Source organism: Triticum aestivum, chromosome 3B (assembly GCF_018294505.1).
Source record: "Triticum aestivum cultivar Chinese Spring chromosome 3B, IWGSC CS RefSeq v2.1, whole genome shotgun sequence".
Taxonomy (NCBI): Eukaryota; Viridiplantae; Streptophyta; class Magnoliopsida; order Poales; family Poaceae; genus Triticum; species Triticum aestivum.
This window is the reverse complement of record NC_057801.1, coordinates 440,739,182-440,754,168: the sequence shown is the minus strand read 5'-3', so window position 1 is coordinate 440,754,168 and position 14,987 is coordinate 440,739,182.

The window sequence follows — 14,987 nt, the reverse complement described above, 5'->3', positions numbered from 1 at the left end:
CAACGCACTCTCACCGCAGCTCACCCCGTGGCCGCCAAGCTGCTGTTGCCGCCGGCCTTGCCGTGCCTTGCTGCTCCTGAGTCGAGTGCGTGCCTTTGTACGCGTGCGTCGTACAGTGCACCACCCTCCCTTTTCCGCACACCCGCCACTGCTCAGCCGCCCTCGCCGCTGGCGCGTTTGCTCGCCGGCAGCGTCTCCGGGCTCCCTGTGTGCCATGGGGAAGAAAGGTCGGCTTTGCGCTAGTTCAAAAAGGCCCGAACCCCTCCGATGCACAAGCACATCTCAGCCCAGCTAATCGTCGTGCTGCACCTCCACCCAGGAGACCTGGGATTGAATCCCAGCCTTCTCAATTTTTCTTCCATCCGTTTTTTTCCTCTGTGTGCATGGCGCCTTGGCCCCACAGCCCTGTTGACTGGTCCTCATTGACTCGGTTGACCACCCTCCAGGCCGCTGTGCTCCGCCGTCCGCCTCCCTCCGCGCCGCCAGGAGCCACCACCGCCGCCTGGATCTTCCCCGAGCTCCTGGTCCGCCGCCACCAACCTGCCCTCGGCGTCCCCGCCTCGCCACCGGCCGGATCCGGTGCCCGGAGGCCCGATCCGCCCGTTCCCTGCCGTGCCTCGCCTTCCCTCACCAGCGCCGCGCCCACCACCGCCGTCGCCATGGCGCCGCCCGGGAGGAAGCAGAGACGCTGCTCCTCCCGCTCGCCTTTGTGGGCCATGGCCTTCCCAAGGGCCCCGTTGAGGCCCAGCCCGCCAAGCCTCCACCCCGGCCTGCTTCCTCGTCATGGGTTGAGCCCAGGGTGAGCAGCCCCTAATCCCCGCTCTGTGCGCCTCGTAGCTATTCGACGCCCACCCGTTTTTTTCTGTAAAATTCGCCTAAGTCCCTGAAAATTGACATTATGTGTGCATGTTAGTGATGCCATAACTTTCTGCTCCTAACTCCATTTTGCATGTATGATATATCAAAATGTTCATTGTGAGATGCTCTTCATTTCATTCCATTGTGCCATGCTCGTTTGAGTTCATTTTGATGCTCTAATCATTGTTGAAAGAGTGCTATATGATGTTAACTGTTGCATGTTAACAGAACTTGTTGTTTTGTCTTTTTCATTGCATTTTGTGTGTGCATTCTGTGAGCTTTATGTCTACATGAGTTTTGAGCTACATCATGCCATATTTACAGTGGTGCAATACATGTATTTTTGTGAGTCTTGTAGTGAGTGCATCAAGCTTGTGTAGTAGGGTACTTGCTGTTACTGTTTTGCTAGGCTGAATCTGTTATATCATGATGCTATGTAAACCTGCTGCTACAAGTCATTCTATGCATAATATGGAGATGTTCACTAAGGATGTTTTGTTATACATGTCATGACCTATCCATCCATGCCCCTTGTTGCATTTATAGCCTGCCGTAGATTGTTGTAATCTTGCTCTCAAATTGCTAAATAATGTTGCTGTCAGCCTGTTAACATTAAGTTCAGTTTTGCCATGTACTTTGCTAGTGATCCATGCCCCCCATGACTATGTTATTGCCATGTTTAGCTCTATATTTATGTCATCTTACTGTCGGTCACCTTTTCATGCCATGAAATGCTCTGTGGGGAGTTTTACAAGCTCACCAACATGTCTACTTATCGTTGTTCCTGTCATGTCTGAATCTGCCATATCATTTGCACATGTTTGCATGGATGCTACCATTTTTTTGTTGATCTTTGGAATAAGTTCAGTAAGGGAGTTTTGTTAATTGCTTTTAGTAATAGCATGTCATGCGTTTGTTTGCCATGATAAGTACCTGTAGCATGTTGTTTGAGAGCTCTAAACATTACAACCTGATGTTATTTCTGTCATGCTCAGTGATTTCTGCTAAGTCTGTGAAACTGTTATTATTTGCAATCTTGCCATGTCCTTTTGAGCATGTTTTAGTGGTTTCTGGAGATAGCTCAGCGTTCATATTTTGTTAAGCTTCATTTTTAAATCATGTCCATGCCATTTGTCTTCATGTTTAGGTGTTGTAGCATGTTGTTTTGATACTTTCTAGATGCCTAGTTGCTGTTTTGGACAACTTGTCCTTTAAACTTGTTTCATGGGTATGTGTTGCACCGTTGCTCCGTTTTGAGTGTGCTCTATATGAAACTTGCTTAGAATTGCATGTAGTTTCTTCTTACCTTGTTGGATCTATGTTTTGAGAGTGTTTGCTTGATGTTTGAATGCATTTTGCATCAATGCCATGTTTAACTTGTTTTGCTCATATCTTCTAGACCGTAGCTCCGAACTAAATGAACTTTATATGTAATTTGACTAGAATTTCGTGTAGATCATCTTGGTGCATATTAACTTGCTGTTTAACTACTTGAACATAAGTTTTATTCAGATCTGGACCAATTTCGAAATTTGCATATGAGGACTTACCGGATTTGTTATATGTTGTTTCCGGCCTCAATTAAACTTGCTTTGATGTGTTGCTCTTGTATGCATCATCTCTTGCCATGAGTAGCTTCATGTAGCCTTGTCATGCATCATACTTGGTTGAGCATCATGCCATGTCTATGTGTTGTGTGTTTACCTTGTTGTTTGCTTCTTTTCAGTTGTGCTCCTTCTCGTTAGTTCCTGTTTTGTTGCGACCGTGAGGATTTGTTCGACTATGCTTGGCTTGTCTTCGTCCGTTCGTCTTCTTCATGGACTCGTTCTTCTTCCTTGCGGGATTTCAGGCAAGATGACCGTCACCTTGGATCTCACTACTACCATTGCTATGCTAGTTGCTTCGTTCTATCACTATGTTGTGCTATCTATCACTTGTTTACCAAGCCTCCCAAACTACCATGTCAGCCTCTAACCTTTTCACCCTTCCTAGCAAACTGTTGTTTGGCTATGTTACTGCTTTGCTCAGCCCCTCTTATAGCATTGTTAGTTGCATGTGAAGTCGAAGATTGCTCCATGATGGACAGGATTATGTTGGGATATCACAATATCTCTTATTTAATTAATGCATCTATATACTTGGTAAAGGTTGGAAGGCTCGGCCTTATGCCTAGTGTTTTGTTCCACTCTTGCCGCTCTAGTTTCCATCATACCGGTGTTATGCTCCTTGATTTTGCGTTCCTTACGCGGTTGGGTGATTTATGGGGCCTCCTTGATAGTTCGCTTTGAATAAAACTCCTCCAGCAAGGCCCAACCTTGATTTTACCATTTGCCTACCTAAGCCTTTTTTCCTTGGGTTTCCGGAGCCCGAGGGTCATCTTTATTTAACCCCTCCAGGCCAGTGCTCCTTCGAGTGTTGGTCCGAACCGAGCAGCCTGCGGGGCCACCTCGGGGAAACTTAAGGGTTTGTTTTACTCGTAACTTGTCTCATCCGTTGTGCCCTGAGAACGAGATATGTGCAGCTCCTATCGGGATTTGTCCGCACATCGGGCGGCTTTGCTGGTCTTGTTTTACCATTGTCGAAATGTCTTGTAAACCGGGATTCCGAGACTGATCGGGTCTTCCTGGGAGAAGGAATATCCTTCGTTGACCGCGAGAGCTTGTGATGGGCTAAGTTGGGACAACCCTGCAGGGTATAAACTTTCGAGAGCCGTGCCCGCGGTTATGTGGCAGATGGGAATTTGTTAATATCCTGTTGTAGAGAACTTGACACTGGACTTTATTAAAACGCATCAACCGTGTGTGTAGCCATGATGGTCTCTTTTCGGCGGAGTCCGGGAAGTGAACACGGTTTGGGTTATGTTTGAACGTAAGTAGTTTCAGGATCACTTCTTGATCATTGCTAGCTTCACGACCATTCCGTTGCTTCTCTTCTCGCTCTTGTTTGCGTATGTTAGCCACCATATATGCTTAGTCGCTGCTGCAACCTCACCACTTATCCTTTCCATACCCTTTAAGCTTTGCTAGTATCGATACCCATGGCAATGGGATTGCTGAGTCCTCGTGGCTCACAGATTACTACAACAACAGTTGCAGGTACAGGTTATGCAATGATCTTGACGCGAGAGCGATGTTTACTTGTTTTGGAGTTCTTCTTCTGCTTCTTCTTCGATCAGGGGATAGGTTCCAGGTCGGCAGCCTAGGCTAACAGGGTGGATGTCGTTTGAGTTTCTGTTTGTGTTTCATCTGTAGTCGGATGATGCTCTTGTGTATGATGTTGTTGTATTCGTGTGGCATTGTATGCCTCTTGTATGTATCCCCAATTATTATGTAATGGTACGATGTAATGATATCCACCTTGCAAAAGCGTCTCCAATATGCGCTTCTATCCTTGGTGGGACTTTCGAATTCCGTTAGGATAGGGTCGCATATTGGGCGTGACAAAGTGGTTGACGGATGGCAATTTTGCCCATGGATACGGGTACCTGTGGATACTGTACCCATATGGGCAGGGTATGGACACAATTTTATACCCACGGGTAGTACCCATACCCTACCTCTTAAGTCATGGGTACGGCACGGGTATAGTCTTTTACCCATGGATATACCCATACCTTACCCGTTTTTACTGACATGTGAAACATACCCGTGATCACAAATGTATATATGTTAATGTTATGTCGCAAGCTTGTGAACCTATGTTAAAGTTGTACCAATTTTCAATTTGAATTAAAATAATTGTCATGTACTCATTTATATGTTATTGAGTTGAGATCAATGTTTCTTTTTCAAATGTGCTATAGATGAATGTAAAATTATGAATAATTTGTGTATTGTTTGATCTATCCGTTGGGTACCCAATGGGTATGGGTAACTGTCGGGTATGGATATGGGTAAAGTTTCATTCCCGTGGGTATGGGTATGGGTAGAATTTTATACCCATTGACTACATGGGTATGAGTATGGTATTGCTCTGCCCGCCCCATACCTCGCCCATCACAAAAATCATTCCTATTGCAACACACGACGAAAGTGAGGTGGGCGTCATCTGATTTTGAAGGAGGCCTAGCGAGAAATGTTCCGCTACGACGGGAAACCGAGTGGGGAGGGGAGGGTCCGACAGGAAAAGGGAATGGTGTGTCATTGGGTGGGGTTTTTGTGATGGGCCCGCGGTGTTGGAGATAACATGGCGGATAGTCTGGACAACCACATTCTCCTCCACATATGGTCTGGATTTGGGGAGCCCGGACTATCCAGGTGATTGAATTTTAGGGAGCCTACTAAGTGTCTGTTTGATGTCCGAGCACGTCCGGACTTACGAGGGAGAAATAAGCTTTGACCTTTGAGACGACCTTAATTTATTTTTGATTCATTATTTGCATTATAGCCCATAACAACACACGGGTGTTCTGCTAGTGTTTTCTAAGTTTTGTAATTTGTTGATGAAATTATACGTGGGTATAGATCTCCCCATGTAAATTTGTGACACCCATATCAAATCCAACTCCCATGTTGGCTTTTTCTATTTGTTCACCACAAGTTTTATTTTTAGAACTCCATTACAAATCTGATGTCAGAATTTTGATCATGCAAATCGAACATTTTTCATGGCAAATTTGTGTTATTCGAGGATGGCAATTTTAGTTCATGAGTGCTAATCATGAAATACAGTAGCGGAAACTATTTCCCTTGGTAAAGAATCAAGGTTTATCGAACCAGTAGGAGAATTATCCAAGCAACCTTTAGCAGTACCTACACACACAACAACAAAAACTTGCACCCAATGCGGGCAAGAGGGTTGTCAATCCCCTTGTACTCGCTAATTGCAAGGATCAAATCTGATATTATGTGGTACATAAATTGCAAAGTAAAATAAAGTAAATAAACTACAGCAAGGTATTTAAGGGTTTTTAGTAATATGATCTAAATAGACCCGAGAACCATTTCACTAGAGGCATCTCTGTCATAAGCAAAACAATACAGTGGGTGAACAAATTACTGTTGGGCAATTGATAGAATAACGCATAGTTCTAATATTATTCATGGCATGATCATGTATATTGGCATTACATGCGTGACAATTAGACCGACTTCTGCCTGCATCTACTACTATTACTCCACCCATCGACCCTATCCAGCATGCATCTATGGTATTAAGTTCATAAAGAACATAATAATACTTTAAGTAAGATGGCATAATGTAGACAAAATAAGGTCAACTGATATGATCGAACCCCGTCGTTTTACCCATAGTAGCAACAATACAAATACGCCGCTCCCCTTCTGTCACGAAGTGAGGATGCTGCAAGACTGAACCTATTACTATGCACCACTTCAACTAAAGATCTAATCATTAACTTAACCAAAGATAACTCATAAATGGGAAAGCATTACATACCTATAACGATCACACATATAAAGTTCAGAATATAACTCAATTATTTTCAGTGAATAATGTGATCATAAATAAACCCACAATTCATCGGATCCCAACAAACACACCGCACAAAAGGATTACATCATATCGATCTTTGAAGAGAACATTGTATTGAAGATCATAACGAAAGAGAGAGAGAGAGATCTAGGTAATCATTATGGACCCATAGGTCATGTGGGGAACTACTCACACATCATCAGAGGTGCAGGAAAGTTGATGTATAGAACCCTCTGTGATCGATTCCCCCTTTGATAGAGTACCGACGGAAGGCCTCCAGATGAGATAGCGGAAGAACAAAGGCTTGCAGTGGAGGAATAATTGTTTTCGGTCTCACTCTGGTGGTTTCTGAAATTTAGGAAATTTATGGAAGTGGAATTAGGTCAACCAGAGTTATGAAGGGCCCACAAGCTTAGGTGCCCCACTGGAGGCGCACCATGTGAGATTGTGGCCCACTCATACATCTTGCCTCCTCCCGAATCTTATAGGGTCTGGTCCAGAAAAAATCACCGTAAAGTTTCATCGTGTTTGGACTTTGTTTGGTATTGATTTTCTGTGAAACAATAAAATAAGCAAAAATAGAAACTGGCACTAGCACTGGGCACTAGATTAATAGGTTAGTTCCAAAAAATGATATAAAATTGCATATAAAGCATATTAAATTGATAATATAATAGCATGAAACAATAAAAAATATAGATATGTTGGAGACATATCAGCATCCCCAAGCTTAATTTCCGCTCGTCGTTGAGTAGGTAAATGATAAAAACATATTTTTTATGTTGAATGCTACCTAGCATGTCTTATCATGCATGTAAACCTTTCGTGGTATGAATACTGAGAAACGATGAAGTAACTGATATCCACATAATAATATCCATGAATACTAGAACATAATCATTACTTGTCAAACTATACGATGCTCAACGAATGTTATCCCTAATCATTGAATTATGTAAGCATGACATGACTCTGTCTCCCTAACAAAAGTACAAATCATGAGCACCTCGGTGTCAAACCAAGCAACTGTATCATACTTTTTCTCGCTTCAACATTTTTAACTTCACTCAATACATGAGCGTGACTCATGGACTTAGCATTATGGGTGGAATAGAATATGTTGGTAGAGGTATATAAGGGAAGAAAAAAGTGGAGAAAGTCTCGCATCAACTCTGCGAATCGTTAAGCAATGGAGAGTGTTGGTGCAATATCTTCCTACCTTGTGTTTTGGAGATTGTAGACAGAAACAGGTATGAACTAATTTGTTTTCTAGTGCACACAGAGAGAAATAGTCCATACAGAACCGAAGAAAATGTTGTCTCCGGTGTCAAGTTTGAGGAACTTCACCGAAGTATAACTGTGTTGCAGAGAAGAATGAGCTATATCTGTTGAAGTCATATAGACGAGAAGATTGATGTGAAGAATTTAACCCCTCGAAGTTTTATTGCTGAAGCGAAGCATTTGGTTCAGAATCATCGTCTGAAGAAATTGACTGCAAAGAATGGAAGTCGAAGACAAAGTGAAGACATAGTATTCATTTCGTTGTTCTTCTTTCATTTATTTGAGTCATAGGACCTCCATACTATTAAGAGGGGTATAGGTTCTCGAAGCTTAGATCCACTGTGATGCTTAGCCAAAACCTATGAAAGTTGCGAGAGAAATCTCTTTGTGTTCCGAGCAAATACTTGTCAGCAAGAGACTGTGATCTTCTTCGCTGCGAGAGTTTTATCTCAAACCAATGAGTTAGCATTACTTGCTCCGCAAGCAATGTTACCGTGTGCTCAAATCCGACGGTTGGACTCGTGTCGTTCGGCCATTGGCTGATCCCGATGTCTAATTTGGCCATTTCCCATCAGGGAAGGCTGCGGCTATAAATAGCCACCCCGCTCCAACATTGTTCGTTGGCTGCTCCGCTTGAGATTTCTGAGAATATTGATTTGAGCAACCCCTCTCCGAGTGATTTGAGTTTAAGATACACCGAGAAAAAAATCAAGAGCCCAAACTTAGACAGTGGTTTAGCATCACAGTAGTACCGAGTGAGAGTTCTTGTACCTATTACTCTTGAGAGCTGCGCACTCTCTAGACGGATAGGTTTTGGCTTGAGTGTTGAAGAGTTTTTGTCTTCACCGAGCTAGATCTTCAGCAACCAAGAGTGATTGTGGTTCGCGAAGGTCAACCGAAGGTTTGGAGATCGCCAACAAGGATCTACCACGAGTGAAATCAACCTGAGTCGGATCAGCTCTGTGTTGAAGGAGAATAGGGTGAAGAGAGTTTACCTTCCATGTTAAGTCAAAGCCCCTCCAACCAGACGTAGCCCTTTGGCAGAAGGGTGAACTGGTCTACCAAATCTAATTATCGCCATCAAGCACCACTGGTTCTTTCTACTTCACTGCAATTCCTTCAGCATTTTTCATTCGTGCTATGTGTCGATAGTTTATCTGATCATTATCTTCTATTGTATTTTCTTTTCGCATCATCATTCCATTCTGTTGTCAACTTCGGATATCATTTTGTTCATTATGTTTCATTTTCATCACTTGTATTCATTCGTCACTGTCATATTTCTCGGTTCACCTGTGATATCATACCATCGTATTATTTCTCTATGTGTATCATGTTGTGTCTCATTCTACTGCATCTGTTTGCATGTTGCATTACTCTCATCGTAGTTAAACATGTGATTTCCCAAGCTCGTACTGTTATCACTTCTTTCATCGAATAATATGCTTCTAATGAAGAAGATTGATTCAACTCATTTCCTCCTTTACATTATTTCGTTGCTATGATAGGGATCAGTTTCAAAACATTTGAAAGAATTTTTGAATCTCCCATTCACTCCCCCCGATCGATATACTCTCGGTCCTAACAATTGGTATCAGAGTAGGTTCTCCATGTCTCTGTTTATTAAAGGTCTAACGTCCTTGGAGTTTTGAGTATGTCGTATGCAGGTAGATCCTCGCACTCTGAAAGATTTCCTATATTTGATGGAAATGACTATATGTACTAAAAGGCATGAATGAGAATCGGAATTCAAGCCATCAACTATGATATGTGGGAGATTGTGGAAAATGGATACACTATTCAGCAACCGAATGATCCAAATTCCGATGACAAAGCCAATCTGCAGTTGGATGCTCAAGAGAAAGATATCATATGTTGCAGTCTATCAAAAGACATCTTTCTTTGATTCCAAAAGCTCGACATTGAAAAGCAACTCTGGGATGCCATAAAAAATGCTCATGAAGAATTCATCGCAAGAGTGGATCCTCACACTCAAATGCTTCGTGCTATGTTTACTGGTTTCAGAAGTTTGTGTAAGGAAAGTTCTATGGAACTCACTGATCGATTGACAAACATTGTTGAAAGACTCCATCAACGAGGAGTAACTGATATCACCGATAGGGATGTGGTCAACAAGATTCCGAGAGCTCTTGATGCAACCTTTGAACCCATTGTATCCGAAATCAAGCAAAGACCAGATTATGAAGAACTTCACTATGTTGAGGTCATGACATTGATGTCCCTTCACGAAGAAAAGATGGAGCTTGAAAATGCAAACCAAGAATCTTCCTCGGAAAGTGAAGGAGAAATTCTCTCACGCTATGGCAATTCAGAAGAAGAAGAAGATATTGAGAATTAGCACACGATCACAAGGAAGATAGAGATGCTCATTGAAAGGCTAAGTGATCTTAGAAGACAAAACTTGTGCCTCACAAATGATGATGGACTTGAATTGCCTACGTCATCAAGAAAGCTACACCTGAAAGAAATGAAGTGCTTCAAATGCAAACTGTTCGGTCATCTCACAGCAGATTGCCCTAGCCGGGAAGGAAAACCTAGTAACCGATGGAAATATCTTCACTATAGTGGTTTTACTCAAGGGGATCGTCATACTAAGCTCTCAAAGGAAATTGCACCTTTTTCATCTTCTTCGATGAGACTAGTCACTGACGTGAAAGCAAGAGCAACCATCGAATCGAATATGAAAAGAATATCACAACTGAATAGAGCATGCGCTGATATGACCTTGGACTACGAAGACAAAGCAACTGACACTGAATCAGATGATGAAGAATTCTACAAAAGTATTGGAAGGAGTAATGACTTCATTGCCTAATCATCTGAGAACTCACTTGAGCCAGACACTGATGATGATGCTTCAAGTGATGATGAACCGATTGCCTTCTGTCTCATGGCAAAATCATCAAAGGATCAGGTATTAGCAAAACACCAAAAATCCATGAATGGATATTCTCCTAAATACATTGCCTATGCTAAACTTGTTAAGATTGCGAAATCTCAACAAGATGAGCTTGAAATGCTAGAGAGAAATCTTAGGAAAACTGAAGGATTACTGGTCAAAGAGATGAAGAAGAAAGAAAAGTTGACCGAAGAGCAAGATGCTTTTTCTTCAACTATTGATGATCTTACAAATCGATATGATTCTCTTACAGTTGACTACGAGAGTTTATTAGATGAACTCCTTAACATGAATCAAGAACCCGTGTCACTAAAAGAGTCTGACAACAAGTTGGAGAAAGAAAATGCTTCTCTCTTCACCGAGCAATCTAATCGTCTTGTTGATGATTTTGTGCCTCCTTGTTTAAAATGCTTAGAGCGTAGCAATGCTGATTCACGTGCTTAAACCTCTATTGCTAACATCTCAAACATTTCAACCACTATGAATGGTATCACTAATCCCACTTTCGAGGAATTTGTTGCTATTTATGATGAAAATTGTAGATTAAAGATCTTGCTTGAGACAGGAATGCTAAAGAGCCTCAAAGGGCATCAAACTCTCTATGATGTGCTCAAGAAGTCTATACTGAAGGATTGGGTTTCGAAAGGAAACTCAACATTGATGGAACTTACTAGACTCCCGAACAATATCCACGAACGAGTTGGGTTCTTGCTAAAAGCAAAACACTCGAACCTACAATTCTATCAGGATATGATACTTCTGTTTCTGTTGTTTCTGATGAGTCTGATGACTCAAACTACAAATTGTTCAAACAACAAAATGGTAAGGTTTTTGCTCGATATGTTGGGACTAACTGCAGGTCTGGTTCACCCAAGAAGCAAATCTGGGTAAAGAAATGCATTATTGAAAATTTATCTATCACTGCTAACCTGAACATGTAGAGTAATATTCCTCGGGATAATGGTTATCATTCGCAGAACAACTAAGGAAGGTTATCAAATGAGTATCGATCAAACCTTTGACAGAAGGAGTACATGTGTACCTTCCCATATCATTATACTCATGTCTCTGGAAATAAGTTCAATGCTTACTCATATGATTACTCACGAAATCCTCAAGTGTCTTACAGATCTCATCGAAAGAATGCTTCTACTCAAACGAAGAAAATGAGATCAGGTGTGGATGCAAAGAAGAATTAACCCTCTCTTGCAGGTGATATCTCAGTGATCTTCATCATTCATCTACTACCCTGAGATCTATTGCTGGCGCTAGTTCTTTGTGTTTTCATTCGTATCTTTTTATTCATCGTGTTTTTGTGTTTTCTTTTGTTTGGCTGAGTATTTTGTCGGACTATGTGTTCCCTCTGTTCTTCCTCATCATAAACATGCAACTTGATCTAAAGAAGATCTTAGTCCGACATCCTTGGTTGTGAATGAAATAAACTTCGAACATTTATCTATTTTGGCGCTTGCCCTTCTTCAAACCTTTCGGCCTTCAGTTTTACCGAGAATTTTGCAGGAAGCGGTTGACATTTGCCCATGATCTCACGATCATGACCTCGTCCGTTGAATGTGGAACGTCCCTTGTTTTTCGGCCGTGGATTTTGGAGGAAGCGGTTCCGCCTTCGAGCTATATAAACCCGTTCTCCAGGCGTCTTCTTCCTCTGTTCTTTCTCTGTTCATCATCAAACCCCCTCTCACTCTTTGCCTGAGCCCGATCTCAAAGCAGCATCATCATCGCGCCTTGTCGTGCAACTCCGGTGAAGCCCCACCGTTTTTGGTCGTGCCAGTGCGGTATATCTTCTCCTCCGCACTACCGTAGATGATCTTTGCTGCCAAGTTAAGGCGCACAGATCTGGAGCAAGCCCTATCCTACCTCTGTTCTAGGGTTGTTCTTACTGACGCGAATTTCCCTTGCTTTATTTTTCTTGTGGTAGATCTTTAGGGCTCTCTTAGTCATGGCTTGTACGGTTTGTAGTTTTCCCTCGTACAAGTCTTCTGAGATCTTGGGTTCATGTATATTTGTTTCTAAAAGATTAGATAAGTTATTACTCTACCTTATGGTGTGCTACAATTCTATCGATGATACCTTTCAAGTATATACCATGGATTCCTTACTGCTTCCGAAAAACTTGTCATTTTCAGTCAAAATGCTTATGTACATGTTTATGACCCCTTCCTGTTTTCCCTTGCATTGTTGTTTTTCTCTCAGGAGTGGTCGTGGCTCACAGTTCGGAAGAGCAGTCTGGGTATGAAGAAGAAATACCTCAGATGTCGCAGGTGGCTGAAAGAGCAAAGTTGGCTCGTGAAAGAGCCGCCAAAGGTGCCGAAGAAGAAATCTCACTCAGAATATGATGAAGAAGAAGATGATACTCCCTCGGATCATAGTCAGCCCGAGGATGAACAGGTCACCGATTCGAAGACTTTGTTCTCTGATAGAAATCCCAAGAAGGGTGGTTGCGATAGAGAAAGAAACACCGTGATTGAGATGTCTGATCCCGAAACTTATAAAACTCCACCTGGAGTTGAAACAACATCTGAAATAAATATCAAGTTGCAAAGGATTCACCACCACTGGGCGAAGAAGTGGTTCAATTATGAAAATGTCCGAAGGAAATATTAGATTTTGTTCGCTTTCACTCCACCTTGGAATGACTATCGCAGAGGGCTACCTCAGTCAAGATGATGAAAAAGTCAGGCTAGCTCCTCCCGCAAATGCTCATGCCAATTCACTAAAGACGATAGCTGATTTTCCCGAAGAAGTGGATAAGTGAGCCAAGGCCAAGGCCAAGCGTGAAGCCAAGGCCGTGAAGAAAAATCAAGTGGAACAGAGAAATGTTGAGTTAACCCAGCAAGACATGCAAGAGAAGAAGGATCGGGCTTCTACCCGAAGGGAAAAGAAGAAGAGGAAGTCTGTTTCTCCTCAAGCCTCAAGAGAGAAATTTGTTGCAAGAAAAATCTAAGAAGGCGGTTTCTACTTCTGAATCCTCCAATGAAGATGCTCCCAAAGAAATACTGATGTATGATCAGCGAGCTCTTCTTGACAAGCCATACCAAACACCCTCTCCAGCAAAAGTTTCGCCTCCGTTGAGATCATCACCAAGGCTTGCTCCCATGGTATCAGATAAACCTTTGGGTTCTGCTGCCCATGCGGCAAAGAGAAAGTTGTTGCCTGATGAGGAAGCTGTTGTTGCTGCCAAAAAGGCCAAGACAATTGTTCCTGCTTCCATAGAGGAACAAAAGTATGACTTTGAGTTCATGATTGATCTTATTGAATGTGCTGCCTATGATGCAAAATCAGCTGATTTGAGTAGTTTGGGTCTACCCGATGATGTTACCAAATTAGTAGCAAAACACTTCGCTGAGCTGGCAGGGATTACCAAGGAGTTGAACCAAGCTGTCAAGGATAAGAAGACCCTCAAGCAAATGAGGAGAGATGCTAGCACAAATTCTGAAAGAAAGAGACTGGATAAGGAGATTCTCGAGCTCACCAATGCCCTCACTGTTATGAGGAATAATAAGATTGAGTGGCACTCAAAGCTGAAGATGGATGTGTCTCAGCTGTGTGACCATAGAAATGATGAGATCAAGCGTTAAGTAGATCTTGCTCGACGAAGAGAGAAAGAAGAGAAGCGTCAGAAAGCAAAGGCAAGAGTGTTGGAAATATGCCCTAGAGGCAATAATAAATTGATTATTATTATATTTCCTTGTTCATGATAATCGTTTATTATCCATGCTAGAATTGTATTGATAGGAAACTCAGATACATGTGTGGATACATAGACAACACCATGTCCCTAGTAAGCCTCTAGTTGACTAGCTCGTTAATCAATAGATGGTTACGGTTTCCTGACCATGGACATTGGATGTCGTTGATAACGGGATCACATCATTAGGAGAATGATGTGATGGACAAGACCCAATCCTAAGCCTAGCACAAAGATCATGTAGTTCGTATGCTAAAGCTTTTCTAATGTCAAGTATCATTTCCTTAGACCATGAGATTGTGCAACTCCCGGATACCGTAGGAGTGCTTTGGGTGTGCCAAACGTCACAACGTAACTGGGTGGCTATAAAGGTACACTACGGGTATCTCTGAAAGTGTCTGTTGGGTTGGCACGAATCGAGATTGGGATTTTGTCACTCCGTGTAAACGGAGAGGTATCTCTGGGCCCACTCGGTAGGACATCATCATAATGTGCACAATGTGACCAAGGGGTTGATCACGGGATGATGTGTTACGGAACGAGTAAAGAGACTTGCCGGTAACGAGATTGAACAAGGTATCGGTATACCGACGATCGAATCTCGGGCAAGTACCATACCGCTAGACAAAGGGAATTGTATACGGGATTGATTGAGTCCTTGACATCGTGGTTCATCCGATGAGATCATCGTGGAACATGTGGGAGCCAACATGGGTATCCAGATCCCGCTGTTGGTTATTGACCGGAGAACATCTCGGTCATGACTACATGTCTCCCGAACCCGTAGGG